The sequence below is a fragment of the Orcinus orca genome, chromosome 5, assembly GCF_937001465.1.
Source record: "Orcinus orca chromosome 5, mOrcOrc1.1, whole genome shotgun sequence".
In the NCBI taxonomy this organism is placed as follows: Eukaryota; Metazoa; Chordata; class Mammalia; order Artiodactyla; family Delphinidae; genus Orcinus; species Orcinus orca.
The window spans coordinates 89758950-89784884 of NC_064563.1; the positions used below are offsets into that span (position 1 = coordinate 89758950).

The 25935-nt window shown below is 48.7% G+C and overlaps 1 protein-coding gene across 5 annotated transcripts in view; it reads right to left on the minus strand.

Annotated features, from left to right (window-relative positions):
- Positions 1-25935, minus strand: part of BOC (BOC cell adhesion associated, oncogene regulated) — a 263978-nt gene that overhangs the window by 60622 nt on the left and 177421 nt on the right. For 4 of the 5 annotated variants that reach the window (XR_007477587.1, XM_049710306.1, XM_049710305.1 and 1 more), the window contains exon 7: positions 14001-14092. The gene's annotated coding sequence lies outside the window, so the exon portion shown is untranslated. Of the gene's footprint in view, positions 1-14000; positions 14093-18180; positions 19162-25935 lie in introns of those variants that run through there. The other variant, XM_012533855.3, reaches the window with a different exon arrangement.

Genomic DNA, 25935 nt, shown 5'->3' on the forward strand with positions numbered 1-25935 from the left:
TTACTGTGTGTGAGATGATGTGCACGTATTATCTTGTCTAACCTCTAAGTAACTCTGTGAAGGAGGTAGTATTGTCATCTCCATTTTACAGATGCAGCAGTTGAGGCTTAGAGAGGTTAAACATCTTACTCAAGTAAAGGATTCAAAGCCAGGGTTACCTGCTTCCCCTGCCTGCTGGTCTTGGTGTCCTTGGTAGATTTAAGCAGACAAACTGAAAAAGGAAACTGAGGGAGGCTGAAAAAAACCGAAATCAGCCTGGGTTGGAGTCATGCATTAGCCACCATGTTTCGGGAGGGACTGGTTCGTCAGGTCCCACAATGCACTCTGTAGCCAACTCATGAGGATGCTCAGTCCCCCACCCCAGCGGGAGTCAGCCCTGAGTGAGCACCTCAATCCCATCCACGAGTTGGCCGCGGCCCTCTGAGTCTGGATCCACGTAATATGCACCAGCATGTAGTGAGAGACAATAAATTCTTCCATTTCTTAATCTGACCTCTCTCATCTTCCTTCTGGTCTTACGTAAGCATAAGACTGGAGGTTCCCAACGCTGGCTGCATGGAACAATCCGGGGACACTAAGACACGTCAACACCTGGGCAGCACCTCAGGCAAATTCACTTAGAGCCTGTGGAAGTGGGGCCCAGGTATCAGCATTTCCAAAACCCTTTCCTGGAAACTGTAATGTGCAGCCAGGGTTGAGAACCCCTGGAGTCTCCGCCATGGATTTGTGGGTCATTCTGACAGAGAAGGTCTGCCAGAGGTGCCTTGGTTGCATGGGATGCCACGGTTGGAATTGCGAGTTTTGTATAAAGACGTTCCCTGCTCTATTCTTTTTAGTGAAATTCTTGCCATTTTTAAAGCTATTTTCTTTTATTCCACAAATTGAATATCTTAATACACTTTAACGAATAAAACATTTTCTCAAAGTTTCTCTCAGATATCCCCAGACATTTTCTGGACTTTCAGATGCCTAGTTTTCTCCTCTTCACACGGAAATAAAAACCCAAGAAGAGAGACCACCATCGCAAACAGCACCTACTTTGGGGGCCGAGACGGCTTCCAGAGTAGCAAAGGTGACACGTAAACAGGTCCCTGGGCCACAGTCACCCCTGCTGGGGCCACCACCACTTCTGGGGGCAGAGAGCTTAGCAGGAGACAGGAAGTTTTCCAAGCATATGCACATTTTAGCGTTTGCACATGAAAACCTGACATACCGTCAGTGATTCCCTTAACAAGTTGAGGACAGTCTCAGGGCCTCACAGACCACCAGGAAGTAGAACAGGTGTTGGCTGTCCAGGGGTCCCACATCCACTTAACACCAGATTGCACCAGTGGGCTTTGGCTCCCCTGGAACTGGCTTTTTGACATCCCAAAGGGTTAACAGCTCAGCCTCTAGCTTCCGGCCTTCCCTTCCCCAAGAAGTGGATTTTCAGTTTGGTCCCTGCTGGGGTGGAAGCAGCGCCTCACCCCAACCTTAGAGACTTGGGTCCCGCCCAGCCCCTCCCCACCTGCGGCCCTCCCACTCCAGGAATGAAGCTGCCGCTACCCAGCGTATACCAAGACTGGTTTCATCTCCTTCCAAATCCATTTTGTGTCTTAACTTCTGCCAAGGATAAAAATTAAAACGCTCACACACACATCACGCGTGTATGCGAGGACACAGCTCAAAGTTTAAACTGAAAAAGACCAGGCAGGGAAGGGAGGGGCAGGTCGCTGATCAAAGTCGGGGCCTGGAGACTTCCCTGGGGTCTGTGTGGGCCCTGGCACACCCTGCCTGAGGCCCCTGCTGGCTACACCCAGGGTCAGACCTGAGCCGGCGTTTGCAGCATCTCCCCTCCTGTTCCTCCAACACCCATTTCATACCACCCCAAACGCTGCCCAGGGGGCCACCGAGCAGCCGAGCTGCCCAGCACTCCACAGGCTGGAAGCAGACTCTGGTCCTCACACTTCGAGGAGCCCGTTCCTTGCCAACTCCAAAATGAAAATAAAAACAGTGCTTGGAATGACACGCGGGTCCTGGTGGCATAGGCGGCTTGCGGACTGCTTCTGGCCACCCAGAAAAATGGGTCTGGAGCTGGAGCCTCTGTTCTTAGACCCCTGTCCCCCCATACCCGGGTCTGCAGACACCTGAATCTGGGCACCAGGCAGAGAGCAGCTCTGACCCAGCTCTCTCCTGTCATCTCTTGCTGCTGACTTCTTCCTTCTTGGCCAAACCAGGAGCCCCTGCATTGCAGAACGATCACGCCTAACATTTCACCCATTCAGGATCCCCCAGAGTTCAGATAATGGCCCTTTACTCAACTCTAAACCCCATCAGCTGCCCCTTTTCCTCCCCAAATGGTGAACTAAGTACTCACATCACTTACACCTGTCCATTCTGACTCATACAACCCTTTGCCTTCCAAGTCAATAAACACCTATTGAACACTCATTCAATACGAAGCTCTGTGGATCCGAAGATAAAGTTCAAGCTTTCTCTAAGAGCTCAGCATCTGGTAAAGGAGACACACAGAAACACCTCAGAGCAGCGTGGAGCAACTGAGAATCAAACCCGAGGGCCCTGGGCTGGGGTTGTTTCTTTTCCATGCTCCTGTTAGGAGAGCACGGGAAGACTGGATCACACACTTCTTTTGGAAAAAGTACCCTTGTGGCATTCATCCTTGTCCTATCTGCACACAGAGCAGAGTAATGAAAGTAGTATGTTTTTTTTTTTTTTGCGGTACGTGGGCCTCTCACTGTTGTGGCCTCTCCCATTGCGGAGCACAGGCTCCAGACGCGCAGGCTCAGCGGCCATGGCTCACGGGCCCAGCCTCTCCGCGGCATGTGGGATCTTCCCGGACCGGGGCACGAACCCGTGTCCCCTGCATCGGCAGGCGGACTCTCAACCACTGCGCCACCAGGGAAGTCCCAAAGTAGTATTTTAAAAAACTCTTTTGTCTTGATAATTGTTGAATCTGGGTGATGGGTACATGGGGTTCCTGATACTCTTCTTTCTGCTTTTGTGTATTTGAGTTTTTAAATAATAATGAAACTTGCTTTTTCAATAGGATGACTAGAACAAGATCATCCCAAACCTTCTCAGTCCTGCACCAACTTCCAGGACGCCCGCCCCCCCCACCCCCCTCCATTGCTCCCCATGTCACCAGAGCTAAGCCAAATAGCACTGTCCGGCAATTTTCCACGAGCGCCCAGGTTCTGGTAACGGAGGGCAGTATACCTCTCTTCAACCTTTAAAGGCTCCCTAGTGTTGGGCCAAAGAGGCAGCCCCACCCCTGAAAGGGTACTGCTGGCCACAGCCAGAGGAGGCCCTGAGAAGCCTATCTCCTTGGTGCTCTGGCTTGGGAACCTGGACCCTGTTGGCTGCCCCCCATGCCCTCTGCTTCCTTTCTGGGTTCCCTGTCCTGGATGGGCCTTCCCCAGAACCCTGAGCATATCTCACCAATGACAGGTCCCCAGTGTTGGTGGGCTTTTCCCTGATGGCAGAACCACCCAAGTGCACAGGCTTCAGGGTCCGAGTGAAAGACCATCACTTTTCTCTGGACCTCCATTTCTCTACCTATAGAATTCGCAAACATACCGTAAGTGACACAGCTCTTTAAATAGCCAAGTTCTCCGAGAATATGGGCTCTTGGGAAGGAATTATAAATCAGCAGCTTATCTCAAAAGCCAAAGTAATAATCATCATGATGATAATAATGGTGACATCTAGCACCTCCTCTGAGCCAAGGGCTCTTCCAATGAGAGAAGGTAGATAACGCAGTTCAACGTGAAATGACCTCTTGCTTGGATTTGGGAAATATTCAGAATCTACGTTATGAGTGTCTTGAGGGCAGCACGCATGGTGCTCAATAATCTGTTGGCTGATCAACTGAAAGGCCACTCTTTACGGGTTACAAACGTGTCTTTGGGGCCACGTGGAAAATGCCTGAAGAGGCACGAACAGCACTGCTCTAGGCAAGGTTTATGGCTGGGTCTTTGGATAACCAGAAACAGCTCAGCGTGGAAGCTCAGTGACTGGAGGGAGGCTGGCTGCAGCGGGCATCGTGACTTTCAGAGGGTGGGAGACAGGTCAGAACCCCCTGACCGGGGAAGGGTAACACACCTCATTTGGGCTGAGGTTCAGAGAAACAAGGCCTCACTGCCTTTCCCCCATCTAGACCACGGGCGTTAGCGCTAGCACTTTGGTTAGTGTCCTTGTGCAGGGAAAATGAGTTCTGCTGCCTCACACTCCATCACAGCGGGGCAGGCTGGTCCTCTTCACCTCCTGACTTTGAAAGCTGTAGAACTTAGCTGTTCAGGAGCCTCCCTGTTCCACAGCCATGGAGGCTTTTTCTAGAGAGGGGAGTCGGGCAGTGATGGGTAAAACTGGGACCCTGCCCTGGTTTCCCACAGATTGTTCTGTAGAGAAAGTACTAGAGAAAACCCAGACTGCCCTGGAGACTTCCTTCCACCAACACTCGCTGGAGCTTCACACGTGTGGCGAGGCCACGCCGCGTTTCCCTGCACAACCTGCCCTAACAGGTGACCACGCCGCTGGGAGGTCCTGGCATGGCCCCCAACTGGACAGGATGCCATTCCTCGTACTAAAGGGTTATTTTTTATTTTTTTTTATTTTTTTTGTGTGGTACGCGGGCCTCTCACTGTTGTGGCCTCTCCCGTTGCAGAGCACAGGCTCCGCGCAGGCTCTGCGGCCATGGCTCACGGGCCCAGCAGCTCCGTGGCATGTGGAATCTTCCCGGACCGGGGCACGAACCCGTGTCCCCTGCATCGGCAGGCGGACTCTCAACCACTGCGCCACCAGGGAAGCCCTAAAGGGTTATTTTTTAATACATCACAAGGTATTTATAAACTCAGCGTTTCTGAGATTTCCCCCCCAAAATCAGGGGAAAAAAGTCCCATGCAAATGCTTTGTCAGATCATGTATTTATCTTTTGGTTTAGCAAACGTGGTCCCTGCTCCTCGACACACACTGCCTGGCTGCACCTACAGAAGCCGGTCCGGGATTCTCCCACAGGACCTCCTGGGGGGACAGCATGTGAGGAGGTGACTCAGGAATGAAGGCTGCATCTGGCAGGGAACGTGGGTATCACCCTCCCATGTTCAGCAGTTCTCTATCCTTAGCCTCTGCAGGCAAACTGTGACAAGGGCCAAGGCCTCCCTTGTGTTGATGGTCAGTCATCAGACACAGCCTTCCAGATGCTGGAGCGAGACCCAGGAAGACGAGAGGGTGCAGGGCACACCACCCTGATTCCACAATTAATGACAAAAGCAAGGACGGCTTGCCTGTAGACGGTACTTCTCTGAAGAGTTTAAGGAGCATTCAACACTCCACTGCATTAGTGCTCACAGTCTTGGTGACACACCTGGGACAAGTACTATTAGTCTCCACTTACACAGGGTACAAGTCAGAAGAACCACTGAATGGCAGCCCAAGAGCTCTCAGCAAGTCCCTGAACAGGATACAGATGGGAGGGTGGGCTAGGCAAAGAGCAAACCAGAGGACGAGGTGGTAAGGACTGGATGACTGGCATGGAGTTTCTACCGTCTGAGAGCTGACTTTCCAAGGAGGCCATGTCTTCTTTCTCCTTTTTACTGAACTCTGAGGCACCTGCCTGGTGTCCTTGGACGTGAGGAGGTGCCAGCTGGCCTCAGCTCTTCGTTTACTCCACATAGAAGCAACAGAAGCTGGGGTCTAAGTCTCAGTCCCTGCTCCCCAGGGTCGGAACCCTCTTCACCTAGTACACCCCTTTCCTCTCAGCCCTGGAACATTTCAGCCTGCTTCAACCAGATGGCCCACGTGACCCCCATCCACACGCACTTCCCTTTCCTCTAACTGGGGTCCAGAGTTGGAGCCCGGCTGGAGGAGGTCCTCCTTCTGCTCTAGTTATAAAATCCATCGTTATCCCTCATCCCCCGAGAGCCTCACTGTTTAATGACTGGTGACGGCACTGAATACTGGGGTTCCTGCCACACACACACACACACCCGCCAAGGAATCCTCGTTTGTGAGGCTGACTGAAGAAAGCAGCACTTCTTGGCAGGGAAAACGTTCTCACTCTCTTCGTGCCTGATCAGTCTTCCTGCTTAATGACCACAAAACAAGCCCTGAAGCTCAGTGCCTCCCAGGGCTCAGCACAGACACCACTGGGGCTGAGACAGCAACTCCGGCGGCTGAGGGAGCTGTGGCTGCCGCCGGACGCGGCGTGAAGGAGTGCTGCCTGCCCTGCCTGCCTGGGCGGCTCACTTCCCCGCCGCTTGTCCAAAGCTCCAGAGCAAGTAAACCAAACTAGCGAGGAGGAAGGCAAACGGCCCGGTGCTCCCATCTGTCTACTTAAGAGCGTGACACAAGGTCTGCACAGCCGATACTTCCAGATGTGGAACCAAAACACAGGCAGCAACCGACCGTTTACCAGCCTGGGCTGAACTCCAGTAGCACCAGCGCCAGGCGTGTCCAGTGGATGACGACAGAGGAGCAGCACTGCAGACCCGTGGGCTCTGGGCAGGTGGGTCTCAGCCCTGGCTGTGGGCTCCTCCATTGTCAGTGCCTTGCACCCCAGCTGGATGTATGGTGTGAGGGGGCATGCCGTGGAGAAGGCCATGTTTAAAACTGGAGGAGAAAGCAGGGGACACGGGTTCGTGCCCCGGTCCGGGAAGATCCCACATGCCGCGGAGCGGCTGGGCCCGTGAGCCATGGCCGCTGAGCCTGCGCGTCCGGAGCCTGTGCTCCGCAACGGGAGAGGCCACAGCAGTGAGAGGCCCGCGTACCGCAAAAAAAAAAAAAACACAAAAACAAAAACTGGAGGAGATTGCTAAGTGAAAGGAGCCAACCTGGAAAGACTATATATACTGTATGATTCCAACTACATGACCTTCTGGAAAAGACAAAATTACTAACACTGTAAAAAGAGCAGTGGTTGCCGGGGATTGGGAGAGGGAAGGAAGGAGGGCCAAATAGGCGGAACACAGGGGATTTTTAGGCAGCGAAACTATCATTCTGTCTGATACTATAGTAATGGTGGATGTGTATCATTACGCATTAGTCAAAACCACAGGCTGTATAATGCAAAAAATAAGTCTTAATGTAAACTATGGACTTTAATTAATAACGATGTGTCAACATTGACTCATCAATTCTAACAAACGCATTACACCAATGTAAGATGTTAGTAATTCGGGAAATTGGTAGGGGTGGAGGGGTATGAGTTAACTCCCTGTAATTTTCACTTGATTTTTTTCTATAAACCTAAAACTGCTTTTTAAAAAAGCCTATTAATTTCTTTCTAAGTTAAAAAAAACTTGGAGGAGGAGGTTTGGACTATTCCCCAGCTCCCTGAGATGCTGTAGATGTTGGGTCTGGGGATCTTGGTAGTGTAATTTCTCAGGCACGTTTGTTGTCAGCAGGAGACCTCTTGGGATATTTGCCCCTATTTTTACTCTTCCTTAGCTTCTAAATCTAGAACCAAGCTAGAAATGACTGAGATGCAATTTGAAGTCAGATCTATCCCCCTCTGGGCAGACATCCAAACCTCCTATTCCTTGTATTTCAGGCTGTCAACTCTCCAATCACAGAGACAATTTCTGTCACCTGTGTGCCTACCACGGGGCCTGACTCCACCAGGCCCCCATATGTAGGGAACTGAACTAGTCTCAAATTCCTCCCGTGTTCCTCACGTCCCAGATGCAACAGAACTCTCATTCAACTGTGCAAAGAGAAGGGAGCAGCGGATGGCCAGGCACACTTAGGAAATTCCAGATGAACAGCTAGACTATAAACTTTTGATGGAGTGAGGATGCCCTGGGCTTCTCTGCAGCTCCCAGCCTGGCCTAGCACAGTGCTGGACACAAAGTCCATGCTCAGTAAACTCCTCTTGAGTGATGCAGGAGGGCCAGAGAGGCATCCATTCTCACCCTCCCCTTACAGATGGAACTGTGGCACAACGGCACATCCACGGACATTCCTGAAGTCAGTCACCTTGAGGAAGACAGAGGAGCTGAGCTACTTCTGCTGCGGCCTAGCACACTGCTTTCCGGCTTTTCTAAAACAGACACCCTCATAGTATTAGAATTCCCTGCCCCTCTCTCCCACATTCCCCCCCCCACCCCGTATACATATACCCAGAATGCATTTTTCTTATATAAATCCTTAGGTGATGATTTCATTCTGTTTGAAACTCTTATTATACTCATTTTGAGATTCAGGAAAGACCTGTAGACTAGTAAAAAGAAAAATTGAGTACCAATTACATCCCAGAGTCTACTCCGGGCACTGGGGAGGTGGTGAGGTGCAAAATGAAGTCCCTGACCCCGTGGATCTCTCCTTCTAGAGGATAAGCAGGCAATAACAAGTAGATGAGATGAGATGAGATGAGATGAACAAGTAGAGACACGTCAGGAGGTGTAACGTTGAGAAAGAACAGATTAGGTTGAAGGAAGAGAGAATGACGGGGGGAGTGTGATTTAGTAAAGGGCTGTCCAGTGAGGGTGGCCACGAAGCAGACACCTGAATGAAGTGAGGGAGGGGCTGTGCAGCTGTCGGGGAAGTACCTTCCAGGCAGTGGGCGAAGCCCCGGAAGGGAGGCTGTCCTGCTTAGGCAGAGGAGCAGCAAGGAGGCCACTGAGGCTGTGGAGCGGACAGGGGAGGTGAGGGCACTGACAGTGTGTGGCATTTTCTCTGCATGAAAGCAAACCATGCACAGTGTTGAGCAGAGAACTGACCTCGCCTGGCTCCTCTTTTGGAAGCTGACGCTGACTTCTCCATGGAGAACAGACCGTGGGCAGGGAGGTCAGGGCTGGGTGGAGGCAGGGAGAACACTTAGGAAGCTACTGCAATAGACCAGGTAAGAAATGCTGCTGGAAGACAAGGATGGTGGGAAGTTGCAGGATTCTGAGTACATCTTAAAAATAAAGCCAACATCATTGGCCAGCTTAAAGTGGAGTATGAGAGAAAGAACAGAGTCCAAGGTGACTCTCGGGTTTGGGGCCTAACCAGTAGAATGGAATATGCTGAAGCAGGGAGGAAGCAGAGGAGAAAGCTGGGTGGGAGCTGTCTTCCCAGGGACCGGGCCTAAAGACTGGTACCTACGGGGGCACCTGGGGCAAACCTTGCCCCACTGTGGACTCCTCTCTTTCCCCATCTTCTCATTCCCTGAGCCAGTGGGGGGTTCCATCAGTGCAGCCTTCCACCTACTCCTCTTTCCAGCTGCCCAATCCCCTGATAACTCTCCTTCCAGTCCGTTTTTCTTTCCTTTCTTTTCCTATTAACGGCCACCTTCTCCTGAATGTTCACAATGCATTTTGTGCGCTTTATATGCAGTATCTTGCTTTCTCTCTGCAACAACTTTAAGAAACTAGGGTTTCAGAGTGGAGGTGACTAGCCCAGGGTCATACGCCTACCACCTGGCAAAGCTACGTTCAAATCCAGGCCTGTCTGGTTCCAAAGCCCGCCCTTAACCAGGATGCCACACCATCTCCAACCTGGAAGTGGCCCCAGAGACATGGCTCCCTCCTGCAACAACCGTCTTTCTCCAGCACTTCCCCCTTTTTCTAATAAGATTCACTCCAAACCTCTGCTCTCTCAGACGAGGTCACCCCAACTCTCCTCAGACCTCTCTCAGGAACAGTGCGAACCAGGATCCTCTTGCCACGAGAGCTTTTCTTCTCTCAAGTCCTGCCAGACCCTGAGGCCTTCACTGTCTCTTCCCACAAGAGAGGGAAAAGCAGCTTATCTGGCAATAGGACGTAACTGCCTTCAGTTCAGGCCTCTGCTCTTAGAAAACAAACACAAACACAGAAGCAGATGCAGCCCTTGTGCCTAGACTCTGACCTCTGGCCAGTTCCCTCAAATGTCTTATCTCCCAACTCATCTTGGGTGAGCACAGATGCCAGAGGCTTTTGAGGTGGGCAGGAACCTTCTGCATCAAAAGTGTTCCCTTGTGCCATGTCTCTGCATCCACATAGTGCCCTGAAAAGGCAGCTTGCGAGGATGGGGAAAGAGAGGCTCAGAGAGTTTCCATGATTTCCTCTGGGTTACCCAACTAGTTGGTCACATAATTATATCTTAAACCCAGGTATCCTATACCCACCCCGCCACACACACACGCAAAGCCAGAACATCCTGGCTTCAGGCTTTCCACAATTTTTAAAGAAAAACAAGGAACTGAGGGCAACTCCATGCTCATGGCAGCCAAATCTGCCCACTCTCTGAAGCCAGCTGGGAGACTCGGTTTTGCTCTGCAGGTAACGGCCCGTAGCATTCTTTCTGCTGGCTGCCCTGTATTTGCCTGGAAGGTACCATCTCCTGTCAGTTACCTGTCTGTCGAAGTTGCTACTTCCTTCCCCAGGGTATTTTTCTGCACAAGCTACCACTTCTCCTGACCAGGAAAAGCACCTGCTGGGCAGAACGCCTTCTCCCCCCTCACCCTGCCGAGGCTCAGAGGACCCTGAGCAGACTTGCAGAGGCCCAAGGAGCACGTGGATTCAGCTGGCACCTGTAGTGGGAGCAGAGACTCAGACAGCCAGTTCAGATGATGTCCCAGGGCGAGCAAAAGCCGGGAGACACGTTCCAAGAGGAGACCCAAGACAGAGGCAGCTTTCAGCACTGCCTACGAAGTCAGACATCATCTGGGCCTCAGGACCCAGCTTCCCTCAGGCTGCTGCTGTGGAACCACTCAAAACCTTCCGGCTGTGGCCCCAGTTTTCAATTCATGTCTCTTAAGGCAAGTCTCATAAAGGCCGCCACCTGCCCCTTGCACTCTGTTAGTTGCAAAAGAAACAGTTCTCCCAAGCTAAGGGGGCTCTCCTTAGAGAGACTGAGAGGGGAGATTGTCTGGATACTTTTTTTCCTCAAAGCCCGAGTTTTGGAGTCAGCAGCCCTGCCATGAAATCTTGGTAAGCTGCCACTTACCAGCTGTGAGACCAGAACAAGTCCCTACAATTATTTAGGCTTCAGCTCTCTTATCTGCCGAATAGGATCATGCTGCCCATCTTCACAAGACTGCTGGGGGGTTGCAGGGACAGTGCTCACGGGGCTTAGCGCAGGGCCTGGCACACAGTAGGTCTCGCTAAATGGCAGCTCTCGTTCTCCCCGTCATCAGAAGGACGACGGAGGCAGGTGCAGCTGCCTCTTTGGCACTGGGATCTGCCGGTCTCGGCCTTCTCGGCCTGCCCTTCAGGTCCACAGCTGATTCCCTGAGAGGGTAAGGGAATGAAGGGCACGGGAACGTCCGTGACGGAGGGCACCTGCTGCTCATGTGTGCTCACCCTCTTGAGGGAGAATCACCACATACATTGTAAGGCTTGGTTTGTAAAATCAGGGGAACAAAAATGAACTCCATCACAATACTGCTTTCAGCAACCTGTTCTGTCCTTTTCAGGCACGCTCGGGACCTTTGTGGTGTTTCAGTGACGGGGTTGGTTGCCAACCTTCTTGTTCCCCTTTGGTGAGGAGAGCTGAGCTCCCCACCCCTCCCATTGTTGAAGACCACCCAGTGAAACGCGCTGGCAAGCTGCCACCGTCCAGGCAGGCGAGAGCTGGGCCTGACGACCCAGCCTCCATCTCTGCAACAGAAGGCTACAGAACGACAGGCACCTGACTGCGGGGCTTTCACCTGGAGCCGACGCGGCCTTCACGACGGCCAGACCACCAGCGCTGTCCAGAAAGGGCTGCAGGCGATTGCTTGGAAGGCCTGTGCATTGCAAGAGACATTAGATTCTAACCCTTGGCTATAACACAGCAGATTTTTATGTAACTTGTTCACTACAAGACATCCGTTCATAACGACACAAGTACACAGCCGTGAATTTCCGTCACTTTACGTGGTCTCACTTGCAAAAGTGGGTACTGTGCTGACTGACTGCGTGATGAAATCCCTCACGCGGGCGCAAGTACGTAAAAAAGGACAAGGTACCGTGACACCTCTGTGGGACGACAGTCATCAGGCAGAAAAGCAGAGAGCCAAGTCGGGGGGTGACGGGGGAGATGCTCTGTGAAGCAATTAAGAGCAGCCTCTGCTTCCACAGAAAAGTAAGAAACCCAGAACCCCCCAATTTTCCTCTCCAATTAACTGTGACCCATACCTAATAGACCTGCTGGGATTGCAATGTTAGGTAAGTTCAGACTAGTCAAGGCACTTGGCTGGGACTATTCTGGAAAAATATTGGCAGGCTGGGAGACCTGCGGAGTGCTCTCTTCGAGAGTCCAATTCCAGCCCAGCCTCCAAGGCCAACCAGTTCTACACACCCTTCTCCTCTTACCTGTAGCTCCCATCCTGTGCGACAGCCACCTCGTAGCAGCCAAGGAGGTTCCTGGGCAACTGGAGAGCCCAGCAACTTTTATTTGCCCCTAAAATAAACGTCTTCTCACTTGTTACTCTGGGAATAATTTCAGAGCCAAGCAAACCTACCCCAGACAGCAGAACAAAGGGCAAATGGAATTTAAAAGTGAAAAGCTGAATTCAGGCATGTGTTTCTAGCATTCTCAGCTAAAATCTGACCTGGCTGAGAAAGAAAAGATCACAAATTTCTCCTTTTTCCCCTGAAAGCTACTCAGTAACTGCTTTTAGAAACTTGTCGAAGACTCGCATTTCTGAGGTTCCGTATTTAATGCAGAGATTCCAGTTTGTTTGCTTTTTTTTGCGGTACACGGGCCTCTCCCGTTGCGGAGCACAGGCTCCTGACGCGCAGGCTCAGCGGCCATGGCTCAGGGGCCCAGCCGCTCCGCGGCATGTGCGATCTTCCCAGACCGGGGCACGAACCATGTCCCCTGCATCTGCAGGCGGACTCTCAACCACTGCGCCACCAGGGAAGCCCCTCCAGTTTTTAACTTTACTAAAATTAAAAAAAATCACTCTGAACTTGAAATCTCCTGTCTTAATACTTAATACTTCAGTCTATTATCTGCTTAGGAAAAGTAAGTTTGCAGGGAGAAAATAATGAACAACATACGGGCAGAGGTAAAAGAACGTTTCAGTCCTGCCAGCCCCATCGCTGCCTCTAGGACTTAGCCTGAGAGGCTCCCAGGCTCTCCTCCTTCCAGGAGCCTTTCTTCATGACCCAGTCCAAGCACTTTCACACTGGAGTTTGCATTGCCGTGCCCTGCATGTCCCCTCCCCTCAGTCATGGAATTCTGGAAGGCGTGGGCTCTGGTACTGATATTGAGCACACAGCGAGCGCTGAATAAAAGCTTGTTGAAAGGATGTAGGCTCCAACCTACAAATGAGTCATCACCCTCATCTTGTCCAATGCTGTCCAAACTCATTTTGGAGAAGAATAAACATTTCTTTTCCATATTTTCTGCTGCTCAGCTCCTTTTGGATGATTTTTTATTCAACCCATAAATGTACTTTCCCGTTACTAACTAGGAGAACTAGTTGAGACTTTCCTCAACGTTTTCTCTGGCAATCAAGTTAAGTTGACTGTGTATCATTGGCTCTGATCTTTCTCCTACCATTTCCTCTTACTGCCCAATAACCCTGTCCCAAACATCAAAGGCCTTCTTTGAAGATAAGGCCAAATTCACCATTAGGAAAAGAGAAACTATTTCCTAACTTTATTTCAGAAGATGGTATGACACGGAATCCCTCTGGGTTTTGTGAGATAAACACAGCCCAGTACATCAGATGAGAAGGCATTTGCTGTAATACCATTGGTAGACACATAAACACAGGACTTTCCTCATCCAAACCTAAGCAGGACTTTTCCACAGCAGTCTTGGGCTCCAAATCCACAGTAAATGGTTTATAACCAACATGTTGAACAGAATTTGCCACAGGGAAAGGGGGGTGACGTGGTCACGCCAGGGGAAAGAGGCCACCACAGGCTCTGACTATAAGAGTATCCGAGCTGAACTAGAACCAACTTGTTTAGTTCAGATTCCATTCAAAACTGGACCCTTTCAATACTGAAGGATGGGAAACACTCTTATCTTCAAGCAGAAACATAAAACATGAAAATATGACTGACCCAATAGGCTAGAGATATTAGACTATGGGCAGAAAACCTCACCTGCTTCTTCTACTTCATTGCTGATACCCTCAGACGGTGTGAATGTTGACAAGACGTCATGGGTCACGGGTTCCAGGAAGCTTGTTTTGGGCCTGAGGAAAAAGAAAGTGTCTCAAACAAAATAAATAAACACTTTGAAAGTATTTGCTTTTTATAAGGTACATTGCTATAAACCAGAGTAATTCCTTATTAGTCCATTTTACAAATAAGAAAACAGAGAAAAAGCAGTTTTTCTAAACCACAGGCTTCCTTAAATCTCCAGTTACCTGGCCCCTTGCTAGAAATGAACTGAATAGATGAAGGACAATGATTACATTGAAAACAGTCTGTTGCTCTTACAAAACCATGACCTTTGCATCCAGTGGTCCATTTTCACCAATATTCACCAAATATCTGTTAAGAACACATTATCAGCAGCCCTCATACGAAGTAAGGTGGGTTAACAGGGAAGGGGCTGGGGCTGGTAAGGCAGCAGAAGGAGTGAATCACTTCCAAAATCAAGGGTCGGCTAATAGATGGGTCCAGCTGGAGCAGAAGGGTTCTATCAAGGTAATATTATTGTGAGATGAGACAGAGTCACATGTGAGAGGGCTAAGAAATTTAGATTGTAAGCTTAGACTGGGGGATGAGTTTATGGGACTGATGGACGATGGGCGTTGGTGGGGGCGTGAGGGTAGGGGGGTGATGGGTAGACAGTGGGGAGTCCAGCCATGTGTCAGCGATCTTTACTAAATTGTCAAAGGCATGAAGAAGCATGGTGGTGGCAGAAATGGAAAAGATGGTAGGATGGCGGAATAATAAAAGGAAAGGCAGGAGAGACTAGGCAAGCTTGGGGAAGGAGCTAACTCAGTGGTAATGGAGATTTAGTGAGCAATTAGCTCAGTGGATTGAGTCAGTGTGAATGGAGTCCACAGGCAGAGCCAGGGGTCCAAGCCAAGTTTCCTAATCCTCAGGGCAGTGCCACTTGAGATGGATCCTTTAAGTCTTACTTCCCGATTCCACCTCCCCTTCTCTACCCATTTCCAACCCTGAGGGCTCCAAGGAGGCAAGAGCCCTATTTAGGAAGGCTTTTTGTAAACATGGATTTCTAGATGAAAAACAAACACCCTCTTCCATCCCACCCTCCAGCCCCAAATATTTGATCCAGCCTCATAAATGATGAAAATATTACATGTAAAGGCTCCACGTGGGAGCATTCTCAGGATTTAGGCTGTTCCCAGCAATAGCAAAGTGGTTGGATATACCTGCTCCCTACGAGTCTTTGGTCAAAAGTGTAGAGCTGCTTCAGGGCTGTCTGACTACAAGAGTCTTTACTTTTATTGGAGCTATGTGAAAAGTATGTATGCACGTGGATGAACAAAAACAGTTATAGTATGGCAATGTGGGTAACTTTAAAACACATTTTTTTTTTATTAGTAGTAGATGCTTGTGCAAAAAATAAAAATTGGGAGGGGAGGGTCATTTGGAGAACCATCCTTTGACTAAGAAAGCTTATTTTCTTGGGACAAAAAAGCTCCCAGTCTGGGGTCTGATGTGCTATAAACTTTTGCTGAATTGAAGTATGGAGATGACAATAAGTTCCATATGTTAAAGTAAATACACTTTAAAAAATGTAACAAATCACTTTCTTTTCTCTCCCTCCCCAATTTCCATCCACCCTCCTCCTTATTTTCACAGATAGCAAGAAGGCTTGGAGTTTGGAGGAAAGAAAGCAAACTCCCAATGTACAATATCTTCTGGTGCCAGGTTAATACTTTCTTACTCAGAGGACAGAAAGTACTGGAAGCAATTATCTGGTGCACTTGGGTCCTCTTCAGCTTCTATCCGCTTGTTTAAAAGACACAGAAAGGAAAACCCTTATTCGTTAACCATACTGGTGACTTTGTGGAAATCTGAACTCAGAACCCTAGGGTCCCATGGAATATTGTGACCACCAGGTTCACTTCTCACCATCCTTGCTTATACCCTGGGGATCCCTGGGGAAGTCAACTGAATTATCTCATGAGTAAAATCTCCTACTCCTTCTTAGGGTATGGAAACCACAGATAAGTTGCTGAAGAGAGCTAGGAGCCCAAACATTTGAAAGAGCATTTCAAAGAAAGGAAAATCTCTGGACCCATTTGGAGGATGTAAAGGAACAAAAATCACCCTCTTATTCAAGTTGGCCAACCGATCAACAGCTAAGCAGGGTTCCCTCTATCCCACCACAACCCCATCCCAACTGTGGTCAAGGAACCAACTATCCTGGACTCTATCAATGTCCTCTCCTCAGTAAAGCCAGTGCTGTGGCTTGGGCAATTTCTCCTGAGAAGCTGTTTCTTGCAGTGTTCCTCTTCTGAGATCTCTTGACAGAGGATGAACGAGACAGTGTCTGACATCTCAATCCTCAGATTTCATAGGTGTAGACAGCCTCCGGCCTCCTGAAGGGCCAAACTTTAAGCAATAGTTGGGGGCAGGCAATGTCAGCAAAGCGGCAACTCTTACTTCTTTCATTTTCCATACACTCGCTCCAAAAACTCATCCTACAGGAAAATCATAACTCCACTTCTGTTTTCACCCTGCCTCTGTCCCACTGACCCCAAGGTGCTTCAAGATTACCATGGGAACCTTCTAGATTTCAATTATGAAACCATAAAAAAGTACCAATTATAAGACCTCAGAAACGTTCCTGGGAAACCTGTTACATACCTCAAAATGGCCAAACTCTTGCCTCAGATTCACTTTAAGTTCAGAAAACAGGTTGGACAGATGTATGGGGGCATCCGTCCCCACCTTAGTCCAAGGAGACTGTTTAAATACTGTCACGCTGCCCTTGAGAAAATGGAGATTGATTTATTGACTGTAACCAAAGAGATGAGAAACCATCACAGGGCTAGGCTGCCTGCTTAGGGCCCAATTGTGGAATAAATCAGAAATGTTTGTGCATTCAAGAATTTTGAAAATTTCATTCATTCAATGGCCAGTGTTTGCAAGGTTCTGGGTAATAAAGATCTAGGTGACCAATGTGAGCTGGGTACAAGGCACTTGGAGGTGGCACAAGGGCCTGAAACCACAACATACTTTTCACTCAGTCCATTCCAAGAGGGAACTCTGGGTCAAAAACTTATGCAAACCCATTTGAACTTGCTGAGAAGGGATGGGGGAGAGGCAGAACACCCCATCACGCCCAGAAAGTGCCTGTTTAGGATCGTTGGTGTGTGGTTTGGGTATTCTTAGCTCTACTGCCACATCTCTGGAGGCACACAACAACCTTTCAAGTAACACTGCCACTGCAATCCCATACCCAAAACAAAACTAAGCAAACAAATCCCTAGGGCTCCTTAAACTCCACCAGGTCTGCCTGCACCCCCAGCCCTCAAAATCCTCCTACCATCTGGAAGAGCAAACTAACACTGGGCACCCTGAAAGTTAAGCAGAGCCTTCAAAAATCCAGCAGAAAATTCTTCCTGGGTTCCTTGCCCTTCTCCACAGCCCCTTCCCACCTGTTCCAAAGGATCATTTCCCAACCTCTCACAGTTACACCAACAAAAACCCCCAAGAGAACAACCCCAGGAGGACCTCTGGACACTCTCACTTCAGCCTCGGCCCTTCCACCCCTCTAGCGGGGGATGCTTTTCTGGGACTGTTTTGCACCCGGTCCGTTCGGTCCCTCATTTGGGTTTAGTTTTTTTTTTTTTTAATTTAAAAAATTTATTTATTATTATTATTTTTAAACTCCGAGACGGTAAACCCTCACCCCCTAAGAGGCCAAATGGGTGTGCGGTGGTGCTGTGTATTTGCCGACCCCTTGTGGGTTTCTCCCCAGAACCCCGCGCTGGGAGCCGGAGACCGGTGTCAACCTCCGGGGAAGTTTGGGAGGCTGTCCGGGCCCTTCTTCCACCGGGAAGCTTCCGGGAACGACCGTCCAGACCGCACCCGCACGGAACGAGATGCGGTGGCCCCGGGCCTGGAGGCGGCCACCCGGCACCCCGCCGCCCGCCTCGGCCGTAGCCCCCCGCCGGAGCCCGCGGGCCGAGCGCTGGGACCCGCTCCCGCCGCCGGCGCGTCCCCACCAGCCACCCGCCGGCGCTTCCTCGGTGTCGCCCGGCCTGCGGCCGCCTCCCGCCCCCTCCCCTCCCCAAACCAACAAATAAACACAACTTTTTATGAAAAGAAAACAAACTTCAGCGACGTGACTCACCTCTGGTGCAGCCGGCTCCTGGGAAGGGTGAGCCGGGGCCCGGGGGCGCGGTGGGCGCAGAGAGCGCCACACAGCCCGGTGCCGCACGGACACACAACCCGCACAGTGACACCCAGGGACACACAAAACGGGAGAGCGGCGGCCGCGGGAGCAACAAAGGAGCCCCGGACCGAGAAGCTGCGGGCTGGGGAGGGAGGGCGCGTGCGGGTGCGTGCGGCTGCGGCGGGCGTGAGTGTGTGCGCGCCTGTGTGTGTAAGTGTGAGTGTGCGTGTGCGCTCGCGGCGGCTGACACCGGCGGGCCGGGGCTCAGGGTCCCTGCGGCAGGAAGCGGGGGCCGCGGCGGCAGCAGCGGGAGGACAAGGCAGGGGACGCCGCGCCCTGCGCACCCGGTCCCTCCATATGGAAGAAGCTTTTTTGGATGACTGAACTCGCAAACAATTCCTTCTTTTGCTCCTGCCTAGGAGCCTCCCATTACCGCGCGAGGAGGAGGAGGGGGAGGGGGGAAGAGGAGGCGGGGAAGAGGGGGAGGAGCAAAGTGGAGCAAAGAAAGTCTTGGAAAGGAAGCTGGGAAAAAAAAAAAACACAGTACCCCCAAACTCAGTTTTTCTCCTAACACCCATTTTTCTTTCTGTTGCGCCTTAGTCCCGTGCTCTCCCCAAACTTCACTTTCTTTCCGGTACCAAAAGCAAAGTCCTCCGCCTTTCTCCCACACCCACGGGCTCCCCGGAACCCCCATTTCTCTTTAGCTTCACCTCAGACCCTTGCTCTGCTACTCTATCCTTCCCTCCTTTCGCCCAGTCTCTTCTCCCCAAGTCTTTTTCTGACACCCCCCCTTCTTAATGGTCTCCTTCATTCTGCAAACAAATGATTGGATAAATCATTAAAAGTAAACTCTGTTGTTAAACGCGCCCCTAAATGCCCCCAAAATGGGGCAGCGGCTGTCGAGAAATTTATAAGGAAACCACAGCCCCAATGCTACCTCCCCGCGACCGACCCACCCGGTGGGTCGGGGAAGGGAGGGTTCGCCGCGTCCTCCTCCGTTGACAGCGCCCTGCCCTGACCTCCATTCATCATCCCAGGATGGAAGAGCGAGGAAAAGGATGGGGGGTGGGGAGGCGAGGGAGGGGTAGCGGCCACAGAGAAAAGTTAGTTACGTCCTTGTGCGCGTGTGCGTGTTAAGCCCTCCCTTTAGTGTTGGGCAGAAAAGCATTTAGAGTAGCGGTTCTCAAACTTGAGCTGCATCAGAACCCCCTGCAGGCTTATTAAAACACAGGCTGCAGAGCTCCACGCCCAGAGTTTCGGCTTCGGTAGGGTCTGAGGTAGGGCGGAGAATTTGCATTTTTAGTAAGTTCTCAGGTGGTGCTGATGCTGTGTGTCCAGGGCCACGTTTTAAAAACTACTTTTCCACGGTATTGAGAAGTCAAGCACGTACTGAGTTGGTGGCAAATGGGTCCCCTTCTTAATCTGTAAGTGATGAAACATAGTGAAGGGTCATCCAGTCCACACCCTTATACCGAGGCTGAGGAGACCGAGACCCAGAAGGGTTAAGGCAGGCGTTCGCTGGAGTTTGTGCCAAAGTGGGAAGGAACCGTTCTGAAAGCGGACAGGCAGGCAGGGAGTGGGGAGAAGGAAGGTGCCGCCTCCTTTATGGCAGGAGAGCCGCACTGGGAGGCAGCAAGCTACCATGTGGCTCTGAGAAAGTCACCTAACCTTTTTGGGCCTCAACTTTATTTTCCTCAGTTTCTCATCAGTAAAAATGCATACTTTACACCAAGTATATGATTTTAATTGAACCTGAATCCAAAGATGTTTAAAAGGGCAACACAAACATCCTTTAATCAATATGTTGTACTATTTTTTTCTCATGCTTTTGGAAATCCAGGCATGAGCCAGTTTCTTTATTGACGTATCTGGAACGTTCAGCTCCATGTGCCTGGATTCTTGGGTCTGTCCCCAGGGGAAAGTGGAGAAAGGGGATGATCCATTTTCAACAAGGTGAAAAAGACTATATACTCCTTCCTTGAACTATGCACTTGTATTCTTTCCACTCCTTTCTTCTCCAGTTCCCTCCCTCCCCACTTTCCTTCTCTTAATCTCCAACATTCTCCCCCTAACATTCTCCAAGGCCTATTTTTCTCTCCACTCAATGCCCATATCAGCTTCCACCTTCTTACCGTCCTCCTCTAGGGCACAACTCACGAGTACAGGCCTGGGGCCCATCCTGAGTACAGAACTCTCAATTTCCCAAGGGAATGGGCCAGCCAGCCTTCCACTGCAGTGAAAACACTCCCTCTCCCCAGAGCCCCCAGCAGAGTATTGAGCTGTCTGTTTTTCAAAGATGACTCCAAGTACCACTCTCACTGATAATGTGGGATACCAATGAGGAACCTATGCATGAAACGCTCATATTGATTCTTCTATATTCTTTTATATACTATTCATGGATCAACATCTCAAAGATGTCTCTTACCCCTTCCCATTGTCTTCTTCCAAAGACTTTCTCCTAGGACTCTTGATTCCCTCCATTCTGGCCTTTGGGTATCCCCTATACCCTGAGTCAACCAGTCAGAGCACAACAGAAAACAAAGAAGGTTGAAGTCCTTACCAACATTATTTAGCCAGGAGAAAGACCCCATGGCCTGTACTTCCCTCCATCCCAGGCTGCTCGTGGCGCTGCTCATCTTTCCCACAGAGTTCAGACAGAATGCAGATCACAGCCTAACCGAGAGGGCTTAATTCTGCCGCAGAGCCAAGCACACTGTTGGCAACTCACATGTGTTTATTGTTTTTATGGCTCTTTGTATTAACATAATTGTGTTTATTATTATTACCCCTGTAAGGACAATGTATCTCTGAACTCTCTCCCTTTGCCTGGAGCAAGTTCCTTGCCTAATTCTCCCTTCCCCTCTTTATTAGTTTCCCTATCACTACCATCCCTACCCCACTCTAACCGCCCAGCCATCTCAAAACAGAGTGTGGGCTTGTGATCAGGTGCTCTCTGCTACTCTCCACTTTGTTCATGGTGAGTCCCTCTGGTGTTTTGCTTCCTTGGGGGCTATCTGGGCCTCTATCAAGAAAGCAGCATTTAGTATGGAAGTCACATTTATTATGTCACATTTATTATGTTGGGGGTGGGTAGGCAGGGATTGTAGATCCATGTAAGTTGCATATCACTAAACTGTGCAGAGTGAACTGGAAGGAATCGCAGTGAGTGACATGAAGAGAGGATGCTCCCTCCTTAGTGTGTTATAGACACTCCATTTGTATCATATGGACAGGGGGCCCCTTGGTGGTGAAGGATATCTGGAAAGAATTGTGCTGAGAAAACTACTAACACGTAGGCAAAGAGAAATAGGGACTTGATAATCTCCCTTCTGTTTTAATATAAATCTGTTTTCCTCATTATAAAATATGTTCATTGAAGAAAATTTGGAAAATATGGAAAAGCGCAAAGAAGGAGGAAATTACCTTAATCCCACTACCTACGGGTAACAATGTTAACAGAGTGTTTTCTCTAGTCATTCTTCTTGTTTTTGTTTCTCATCATACAAATCCATAGTTCATCTTCACTGAGTATATGATTTTAATTGATCAGAACTGGAAGATGTTTAAAAGGGCAGCATAAATGGATACTTTTATTCAATATTTTGTATTTTTTTCTTATGCATTTGGTAACTTAGGGGTCAGTTTCTTCACTGATTCATCTGGTACTTTCACATTTTGTAAAATTGTGTTCACTGTAAACACAGGTTTTGATCCTACTTTTTAAATTTAACATTGAAATGTGATTATTTTCCCCATGTCATTAAATCTTCTCCAAAGTTCAACTTAAACAGCTGTGTGCTATTCAGAGAGGTTGTTATTTATTCAACCATTCTCCTATTGTCATGTATTTAGATTATTTCTATTTTTATTATGATCATGCATCACAGTTGACTAAACATCTTGTCATAAATCTTTATTTATAATTCTGATTATTTCCTAAAGGTGAATTCCTATGGGTAGGAGTTTTGGATCAACGGACAGAACGTTTCAAGGGCTTTTGGCTGCTGTTGCAAAACTGTCCTGTCGTGGCTCCAATATATATTTTCATCTCTCAGATCTCCACAACAATGAGATCATCAGATACAAGGCTCCAAGTGGAGACTTGATTGAATTGTCCACTTTGGATGACTACACAGATAAAGAAAACAACTGCCAATATTCACTACAGTGGAGACAATGCTCAAGTGGGAAGGGTGGAACAGTAATTTCTTACTATGTGAGCTCAGTTATATTTATGAACTTATTTAACCTTCCCAACAACCCCCTGAGAAATAAACTAACATTTATTGAGCACTTACTGCTCACAGCCTCTGTGCTGGATTCTGTGTGTACGTGTGATCTCGAATCCCCACAGCAACCCTTTCCCGTAGGTTGCATTATCTCCATTTTACAGATACGGAAACTCAAGTAACTTGCCTAAGATCCCTAGCAACTAAGTGGTGGTACTAATTCTGAAACTGGGGTTTTTCAAGTGCAACCTATGGTTTCCCTGCAGCTGTTTCACGAGTTACAGGCTTCTTAGCGGAGTAAGAAAGGCATATTAAGAAGATGCTTGAATTTTGTCAAGCCATTAAGGAATCTTTTGTGGGCTTCCAGATGACTGTTTTTTTTAATAGGACATCCAAATACATTCAAAGAGCTAAGGTGACTTACTAACTGTAATTAATAGAAGAGTCCAAGGATTGTATACCTTAAGAGAATGCTGTTCTGATGTATGAGTTAAGATATCTAGATTAAAGACTACATATTAAAATTCACAGTACTAACAATAATAAGAAAACTGGCTTTTGTAAACATTCTTATTCCCAAAGCTAATGTTTGGATAAAGACTTTTTATCTTGATCAGAGGTGCTAGAAATAAAATATTTGTGCGTCCAACTTCCTAGTTTCAAATTCTAGCTGTTGAATGTATAGTTTTTATTTATTAAAGAAATATCTGAAAACATTTGCAAAATAAATGCAAAACTTAATTCATTAATTTATTATTAGGAAAATTAGGGAATTCCCTGGTGGTCTAGCGGTTAGGACTCTGCACTTCCACTGCAGGAGGCATGGGTTCGATCCCTGATTGGGGAACTAAGATCCCACGAGGTGCATGGCACGGTCGAAAAGAAAAAAAATAAAAAGGCAAATTAGCCCTCATTTGCTCTTTAGTGGGCCATTAACTAGCTATCTGAGTTGGCCTACCTCTCCATGCTGGTTATCACAAGGGCTGCCAGAGAAGGAATGTGCCCAGTTGCTCCAAAATATTTGATGACTGAATGAAGAATGATGAATAAAAGTATAAGATTGACCTCTGCAACAATTAGTAAACAATGCAAGACAGTGTGTAATTAAACCCTAAGCTGCAGGTTGAGGCAGGATTACAGGTGAGCCTGGTACAATGCCATCTACTCCGCATTCAAGTTGAGCTGGCTGGGACTGACTTCTGTCGTCCAGCGCTGCCGGCTCAGGTGTTCCTACTGGCCATGTGTTCTTTGACTTTAAGGAGTCATTCTCCAGATTCCCTTGAGGCTGCCTACAGACAAATGTACCCTAGGGGGAGGATGACATAAAAAAGCAAGATTGTGGGATCAATCTGGATTTGGATCCAGTCTTAAGCTGTATGAGCTTGGATACTCTGAATCCCACTTTCTTTATCTGTGAAAATTCAAAATAATATATATGAAGTATCTCTCTCAGTATATGATTCTTAGTGGGTCATCTGGTGCAACTATACCAGTTGTTTACAGTTAGCACTTATTCTGATCGGTCAGTTCCAATGCCTTGACCATTATTTTACATATATATTTATAGAGTACCTTGGTGGGTACTCTATAAGTGGTAGTTATATTAGTAAAGGTTTGGGTCAGAGGTACAGCTAGGACAGAGAAATGGAAAATAGAGTAATCCAAGGCCATTTCCATTACCCATGCTGCATGCTTGATTTTCCACACTCCTTAATTCTCAGACAAATGGAATCTGTCTGTTGACACTGAGTTCTAAGAGACTCCATTTTTCCATGATATAAGATCCTCTGATGCAAGCACAGGCCCCATTTAGTCCCAAATGAAACCCCTACATTCGTCAACTCCCTCCATTCTTTCTCCCCCTACCCTCCTCGTGTGTTAGGCTGAGAAACGTGGATCCTGGAGCTGCCCAGACTCCATCTGTCTGATATTGTGAAGCTGATGGCAGTGGAGGGCAGGAGGCGAGAGACTCCAGATAAAAGCAAAAACTCAAGGAGAACTTGACCTTAGTGCTTTGATACCGAACTCAGTGGGTAACAGCCTCCGTTAAATTTGTTCAGTCAGCCATTTAAGAGGGAAGGAGTTTCTCACACATCCTGGAAGGGTATTTAGCGATGAGATGCTTCCACGGAGGGGAATCAATGTTCTGGGGACTGAGCAGAGCAGAGTCAAATGCCAAAGCTGCCATGGCAGGCTTAGAGACAGGTAGTGTGCTGGCTTGTTTTGCTCTCAATATATTATTTTCTTTCTCTTTCATGAGTTACCAGGGATTTACTAGGACTTTTGGTCACAGCAACAGAAAACCAGCTGTGCCCCACCTTAACCTCCCCCACCCCACTTCTTTGGGTTTCGGGGAGTAGCCCTCAGGGCACAGGCCATGAGGAAGAAAGGGGAGTTGAGAGGAAGACAGAGATACTGGGCTGGTGATGTTGTATGAGCCTCCCCACTACCTCTCCAACTCAGATTCAGAACCCAGATTCATCTTCTTTGCCTTCTATTGGTTGGATTCATCAACTAGGAAGTGGAATCATTTGAGGCTTGGTGGGCGCAATTTGAGAAGCACCTTACCTATGAACCTCTGCCTGGGATAAGGAAGGACTAAGAAAATGAATCATACAGCCCACTGATTCTCTTATCCCTTAAAAAAAAAAAAAAAATCCATAAGCCTTGTCCTTGTTTATCCAGGAGAGGTGAAGACAGGATCAGTCATGTCACTGCCTTACTTAAAGTTTATGAGTGGCTCCCAGCTCCCTTGGTCTAAGGGGACAAGTGCTCCATGCTCTGGTCCAGCCCACCTCTCCAGCCTGGCTCGCCCAGGGCCCACCTACCTGTATCTTGCGCTCCAGCATTCCCTTGCCCTTCCTCAAAGCACCACACTTTCTCATGCTTCCCAGCCTGCCCAATTCCTGTCTTCCCTGACTAAACCTTTTCTTCTCTTTTGTGTTCACCTAACTCCTACTTACTCTTTAAGATTTTCCTCTAACATTACCTCCTCTAGGAAAACTTGCCTGAACCTCCCCTCCCCAATTCCACTTGTCCTCCATGGACTCCTCTTCTTACCTTTATTACAGCATCTATCATGAGCATTGTAGTAGTTAACTGTGGGTCCATCTGACTTCTCCTCTTGACTGGAATATCTACAAGCACCAAGGCGATCCCTGCTTCATGTTTGTACCCCCAGTGCTTAGCCTGATACCTGGCCCAAAATGAGTGCCCCATATATAAATACTTGAACGAAGAATTAATAAAATCAAGTATCTCTGTCATAGCAGTTGAAGCCTAATGGGTCTATACAGTCTGGAATGTTGAAAGGATACCAATAACTGGTACTGCACCTGAGGCGGAATCATAGTTATCAAAACCCAGGCTCTTGCCTAAAGCACGTAAAGACTGATTTGTCTGAAATATAAAGTTGGATGGCTATTATTTAGTATTTTGCGTTTAGATGCTCACGGTACGTTTGAAATGATAGCACATGATT